This window comes from Helianthus annuus, chromosome 11 (assembly GCF_002127325.2).
Source record: "Helianthus annuus cultivar XRQ/B chromosome 11, HanXRQr2.0-SUNRISE, whole genome shotgun sequence".
Lineage (NCBI taxonomy): Eukaryota > Viridiplantae > Streptophyta > Magnoliopsida > Asterales > Asteraceae > Helianthus > Helianthus annuus.
This window is the reverse complement of record NC_035443.2, coordinates 181086267-181093903: the sequence shown is the minus strand read 5'-3', so window position 1 is coordinate 181093903 and position 7637 is coordinate 181086267.

Below are 7637 nucleotides of genomic sequence, written 5' to 3'. Positions count from 1 at the left end.
AGTTTTTTTTTCTAGATTTTGCTTTCAATTTTGCTATAAACTTTATTTACGTATTTTTTCAAATTCATTTTTCAATTTTGCTACCAGTATTTTTTTACCTTCTTTAGTTTTTTTTTTTCAAATATTTATTTTCATGATTTAGCTACTATTTTGCTACCAATTTTACAAAGTTTTTTTTTATTATATTTATTTTCACAATTTTGCTACGAATTTTATTTTAATTTTTTAGTTAATCTCTAAATACTAATTTTCATGGTTTTGCTACCGGTTCTGCTACGCTATATTTTTTATATTAATTTCCTCAATTTTGCTACAGAGTTGTTGCGGATTTTGCTATGGAATTCATTTGCGATGGAATATCGGTAGCAAAATTGTAGTAAAATGCGTTCGTAGCTAGTGCGTAGCTAATTTGTAGCAAATTTTGCGACTGATTATTCCCGTAGCAAAATTTCATAGCAAATGCCTCTTTTTGTAGTAGAGTAAGTGATGGAAAAAAAATAAAAAAAAGTTCTTCACTTCTGATGTTAAAATCCATTTGTATGTGAAGACCAATTTGTATTTGATCTTTACACTATATTTATAATTCTTTTAATGATATTTATAATATATAAATATATATATATATAGGGGAAAGATAAATCGAAAACCCATGTGAGTTGAGAAAACCCAAATAAACCCTATGTAACATTTTTATTTTTTTCTAAAAAAAATAGGAAATGTAATATAAATGTACACGGACCTATTTATGAAAAAAAAATGAAAAAAACGCTTACTATTTTTTTTTTAAAAAATGTTGAAAATTTATATGTTACATTTTTTTTGGACATACATATTATGTAACCTGAAATTTTGTAACATTTTTAAAAAAAAAAACTACTTGGTGTTTTTTTGTGTTTCTTTTTTTAAAATGTTCAAATATATGTATATTACATTTCCTATTTTTTTTAGAAATGTATCTTGAGTTTACATGGTTTTTTTACAAAGGTTTTCTGAGTTTTCTCAACTCAAGTGGGTTTTCGATTTATCCTTCCCCATATATATATATATATATATATATATATATATATATAATATTAATTTTACCATAGCTTTAAACAAAAATATAGTTATTACTGTGTAAATATATATTTAAAATATTAGATAAAGTTTCTTGTACCGGCACTAGACCATGTGTTAATGGCGCCTCCATGCCAAATAGCATTAATTAGGGGCGCTAAACACCACGACGAGGCGCCAAGGGTACCCACACCATTCCATTAACGGATTATAGGCAACATGGAGATAGGGTCCACCCCTTTTTAGCTAATTATATGTCTTTTTTTCTTATTTTATTTTTTTCTTATTTTATATTTATTGGGTATAGTTATTTCACTACACCTAGCTATTAGGTATTTAGTTATTACTCAAATTCATACGTGGCTATGATGTGGCAATGATTTAATTATTCTACAACGGGCGGCCTTATATGCACTTAAAATCTTCATTTTTTTGTCATTCATACCAGGGCCGGTCCAAGCCTTTTGGAGACCCTAAACGAAGTCTAAAATTGAGGCCCTCGACTCGAGTCTTACTTTATTTACATTTCTAAATGACCTTCATAACTTTTGTTTTAAATTAAAATAATATAATTGTATAACAATTATAGAAGGATCACTAGTTCAACTTCAATATAAACATCTATCATACAACCAAGTTAGAAGCGTAAGTTTCCTGTACTGGCCCATGTCTGAATTATAATACCAAAATACTGAGCCTAATTAACAAAATGTGCATGAAACACTCCACTTGGTCTGAATGAATCAGATTAGTTTTGGTGATGGATCGCCAATGTGAGATTAAATATATAAAATGTAATATTTAATCTTGTAGCCTATATAATCATTTATATTATATTAGATCAAAATATATTTATTAACCTATTAATAATTAGTTGGTAATTGTTGATGGACCATATTACCCTTATTAACTAATTGGGTTTCCTCTTGGGTGTATAAATAAGGGGCTTATTAGAGAGTTAAAGGGTTACACACATTACACAATCACAACCCTCATAACATCAAGAAATCGGCTCTCTCCCCAAAACCGAAATCACCCTACTTTCGGTTTCATCACCATCATAACTTACACCCTAAGGAGGAACCAGATCATCCTGACAATCATGTCGAACTCAGTGTCTGCATCTCTGACTGGATTCTCTGCTGGCCTGTCTGCTGTAACAGGTATTATTCATGTTTTCCATTACATTTAAACAGAACTGATACAACATGTGGTATCAGAGCATATGTTGATAAACCAGTTCTGTTTTCGTATCCATTATTCTTGGATCAAAATCTGGAAAACGGAAGTTTTTTAAGCCTTAAAATCAAAAACTGTTTTCGGGTTGTTTGTGACCGAAATCCCTGTTTTCGGAAACTGTTAATTGATAAACTTAAGCTTAAGGTTGCGACTCGCAACCATAACGTGATTTATCGCAACCATGAGGTTGCTACTCGCAACCATGAGATTGCGACTCGCAACCATAACGTGATTAGTCGAAACTAAGGTTGCGACTCGCAACCATAACGTGATTAGTCGAGACTAAGGTTGCGACTCGCAACCATAACAGCACAACTCGAGACTAAGGTTGCGACTCGAGACTAAGGTTGCGACTCGAGACTAAGGTTGCGACTCGAGACCATGAACTTAAGCTGTTTAAAAGTGAACTAAAAATTTTTTTAAGCCTTAAAATCAAAAACTGTTTTCGGGTTGTTTGTGACCGAAATCCCTGTTTTCGGAAACTGTTAATTGATAAACCGACTCGAAATTATAAAGATTAAACTCGCAACCATAACGTGATTAGTCGAGACTAAGGTTGCGACTCGCAACCATAACAGCACAACTCGAGACTAAGGTTGCGACTCGAGACTAAGGTTGCGACTCGAGACTAAGGTTGCGACTCGAGACCATGAACTTAAGCTGTTTAAAAGTGAACTAAAAATTTTTTTAAGCCTTAAAATCAAAAACTGTTTTCGGGTTGTTTGTGACCGAAATCCCTGTTTTCGGAAACTGTTAATTGATAAACCGACTCGAAATTATAAAGATTAAACTTATCATCACGAAATCCCTTAGAAAACCATTAAAATCAGGTTTCGGATTTCCAGATTATGTTCTTATTTTTTGTTAGGGTTCATCATAATGTTCTAAGGAAATTCGAAAAATTCCATAAATTTTGGAATATAATTTGGATTAGTGGGTGTTTTTACTGTTTTGATCTTATTTTTATCTAATAAAATTCCGAAAACTGTTAAAGAGATATCAGTTATTATTTTCGAAATATTTTGATAAGTTTAGATCAGCATTAAAACAGGAAACATTATCCCACAATCCCTTAAATTTCGAGTTTTCAGTTATTATCACAAAACAGCTGTTAACGAGGTTGCTACTCGCAACCATGAGGTTGCTACTCGCAACCATAAGGTTGCGACTCGCAACCATAACGTGATTTATCGCAACCATGAGGTTGCTACTCGCAACCATGAGATTGCGACTCGCAACCATAACGTGATTAGTCGAAACTAAGGTTGCGACTCGCAACCATAACGTGATTAGTCGAGACTAAGGTTGCGACTCGCAACCATAACAGCACAACTCGAGACTAAGGTTGCGACTCGAGACTAAGGTTGCGACTCGAGACTAAGGTTGCGACTCGAGACCATGAACTTAAGCTGTTTAAAAGTGAACTAAAAATTTTTTTAAGCCTTAAAATCAAAAACTGTTTTCGGGTTGTTTGTGACCGAAATCCCTGTTTTCGGAAACTGTTAATTGATAAACCGACTCGAAATTATAAAGATTAAACTCGCAACCATAACGTGATTAGTCGAGACTAAGGTTGCGACTCGCAACCATAACAGCACAACTCGAGACTAAGGTTGCGACTCGAGACTAAGGTTGCGACTCGAGACTAAGGTTGCGACTCGAGACCATGAACTTAAGCTGTTTAAAAGTGAACTAAAAATTTTTTTAAGCCTTAAAATCAAAAACTGTTTTCGGGTTGTTTGTGACCGAAATCCCTGTTTTCGGAAACTGTTAATTGATAAACCGACTCGAAATTATAAAGATTAAACTTATCATCACGAAATCCCTTAGAAAACCATTAAAATCAGGTTTCGGATTTCCAGATTATGTTCTTATTTTTTGTTAGGGTTCATCATAATGTTCTAAGGAAATTCGAAAAATTCCATAAATTTTGGAATATAATTTGGATTAGTGGGTGTTTTTACTGTTTTGATCTTATTTTTATCTAATAAAATTCCGAAAACTGTTAAAGAGATATCAGTTATTATTTTCGAAATATTTTGATAAGTTTAGATCAGCATTAAAACAGGAAACATTATCCCACAATCCCTTAAATTTCGAGTTTTCAGTTATTATCACAAAACAGCTGTTAACGAGGTTGCTACTCGCAACCATGAGGTTGCTACTCGCAACCATAAGGTTGCGACTCGCAACCATAACGTGATTTATCGCAACCATGAGGTTGCTACTCGCAACCATGAGATTGCGACTCGCAACCATAACGTGATTAGTCGAAACTAAGGTTGCGACTCGCAACCATAACGTGATTAGTCGAGACTAAGGTTGCGACTCGCAACCATAACAGCACAACTCGAGACTAAGGTTGCGACTCGAGACTAAGGTTGCGACTCGAGACTAAGGTTGCGACTCGAGACCCGAACCCCGGGCGGGGGCACGCTGTCCCCCGCACCCCCCAGCGAACTCACCGCGGAGTTCGATCCGCGCTAACAGGTGGTTTGCTATTAAATACTTGGTTTTGTTAATACTTAATTCATTAATCAGAATCAGATAATTTTACAAAACCAAAATAGCTTTACTTGAATGAGCTTCTGATGTATTAATTCTGGCCAAAGCTGATTTAATACATCTATTTATTGTTCAAGTATTATAAAAGGCTATGTTAAGCATGCATTACAAACCTGAAATGTCTTAATTCTGGCCAAAGCTGATTTAATTCATTTATGTTTAGCATGCTTGACAAGTGCATAACTAAAGTTATTGTCTCATTTCTGGCCAAAGCTGATTTGTCACGATTGCTTTGCACACATACTTAAATGATTACACTTCTGGCCAAAGCTGATTTGTCTTCGTTTAAGTAGAATTTTTACTAAGTCTATTATTTTGATGTTAGTAATAGACATTATCACAGCTTCATAATTAAAATGGTCATTATTTATGCCTGCCTTAGTATAACATGCCCATTAGATCACATTAGGACTTCTTCTTTTGTATCATAACTTGCTCATCTTATTTCCATTATCAGCACCCAATTGCGGGATTCCACCTTTGACTGGTGATAACTTTGCTGAATGGAAGGATGCTCTCATGCTTACGCTTGGGCTGCTGGACTTTGATTATGCCCTAAGAGAGAATAAGCCAGCGGACCTTACCGCCACCAGTACTGCTGCTGAGCAGATAGTCCATGATAAATGGACTAGGTGTAACCGCATGTCTCTCATGTTCATGAAGCAATCCATTCATAACTCAATCAGAGGGGCCATTCCTGATTCTGAAAATGCTAAAACCTATCTGGCTTCTGTGGAGGATCAATTCAAGGGAACATCAAAAGCACACGCTAGCACTCTTATCCTCAAGCTGGTGACAACTAAGTATGATGGGAGGAGCGGCATTCGCGAACACATCCTGATGATGCATGATATGGCCAATAAGCTGAAGGGCCTAGAGATGGAAATCAGTGATGGTTTTCTCGTTCACTTCATCATCACTTCGCTTCCTTCGTCCTATGAAGCTTTCAAGATCAATTACAACACTCAGAAGGACAAATGGACGATGAGTGAGCTGATCGCTATGTGCGTGCAGGAGGAAGAGCGTATGAAGATGGATCGCACTACTGATGTTGCTAACTTCACCACTTCCAGCTCAAAGAAGAGGAAGAACTCTTATCATAGAAAGGATGCTTCTAAGGTTCAAAAGCCAAATCCAAATCCTAATACAGGTGCACCTTCCAGCTCTAAGAACTCCTTAGGCAAACCCTATTGCAAGTTCTGTAAGAAAACAGGACATAAGCAAAAGGAATGCCCTGACTTTAAGGAGTGGCTGGCTAAGAAAGGTAACGATTTTTTCATGATACTTGAGTCCTTTAATTTAAATGTTCCTGCTAATTCTTGGTGGTTTGATTCTGGTTCTATGGTTCATGTAACCAATTCACTTCAGGGATTCCTTACAATCCGGAAGCTGGGAAGAAACCAAAGAACACTTAAAGTTGGGGATGATCGGGAATTAGAAGTGAAGGCCATAGGAACATTACAATTATTTTTGAAAACTGGTTTATGTATTAAACTTTATGATACCTTATATGTTCCTGAGGTAACTCGGAACCTTGTATCAGGACCAAAGTTAGACATGGACGGTTTTGTCGTTTCTCATGGTCATCGCAAACTCTCTATTCTCTATGATTCCGTTGTTTATGGTACTGGCATTCTGGATGGTGGTCTCTATAGATTAGAACTCGATGATAATTTTTCCAAATCTTTGTTGTCATATAATATTAATGAATCACTCACAAAGATGGAAAAGAAACAAATTCGAGACTTAGAGACTTCATCTATGTTGTGGCATCAACGTTTAGGCCACATCTCAAGAGAACGATTAAATCGTCTCGTAAAGGATGAAGTCTTACCTCCTCTCGATTTCACCGATTTTGGAACATGTGTCAAATGTCTTAAAGGCAAAATGACATCAGCGAATAAGAAAGGTGCCACTAGGAGCTCTAATTTATTAGAACTCATTCACACTGACATTAGTGGTCCCTATCAAATCGCTGGCATCACAGGACATACTTCATTTATCACTTTCATTGATGATTATTCTCGTTACATGTACTTGTATCTTATAAAGGAAAAGTCTGAATCTCTTACAACTTTTAAAGATTATAAAGCTGAAGTTGAAAAGCAATTAGATCGTCAGATTAAAGTTGTGAGATCAGACAGAGGCGGTGAATATTATGGAAGACATACTGATGTGGGTCAAGCTCCTGGTCCATTTTATGAGTTTTGTAAGGGCCAGGGGATTGTGAACCAATACACCATGCCTGGTACACCTCAGCAGAATGGTGTCGCTGAACGAAGAAATCGTACCCTTATGAACATGGTGCGCAGTATGTTAGCCAACACTAATTTACCATTATTCCTCTGGACTGAAGCGTTAAAAGCAGCTGTTCATATACTCAATAGAGTTCCTTCTAAGTCTGTCCCTAAAACTCCTTATGAACTTTGGACAGGAAGGAAACCGAGTCTTAAATATATGAAAGTATGGGGCTGCATTGCTGAAGCAAAATTATATAATCCTTTCCTAAGGAAACTTGACCCTAAAACAGTTACCTGTTTCTTTATCGGGTATCCCGATCATTCAAAGGGTTATCGTTTCTATTGTCCTTCCCATGTCACCCGTATTGTTGAAACCAAGCGTGCTGCGTTCCTGGAGGATTTCAAGGTCAGTGGGAGCAGTACTAACCCTTACGAAGAATTGCAAGAAGTACAAGACGCGGGGGGGAGAGACTCGTCGCTTACCATTACTCCGCTTACTCCTCTTGTACCACATGCAACTGCACCTGAAGCCACTGC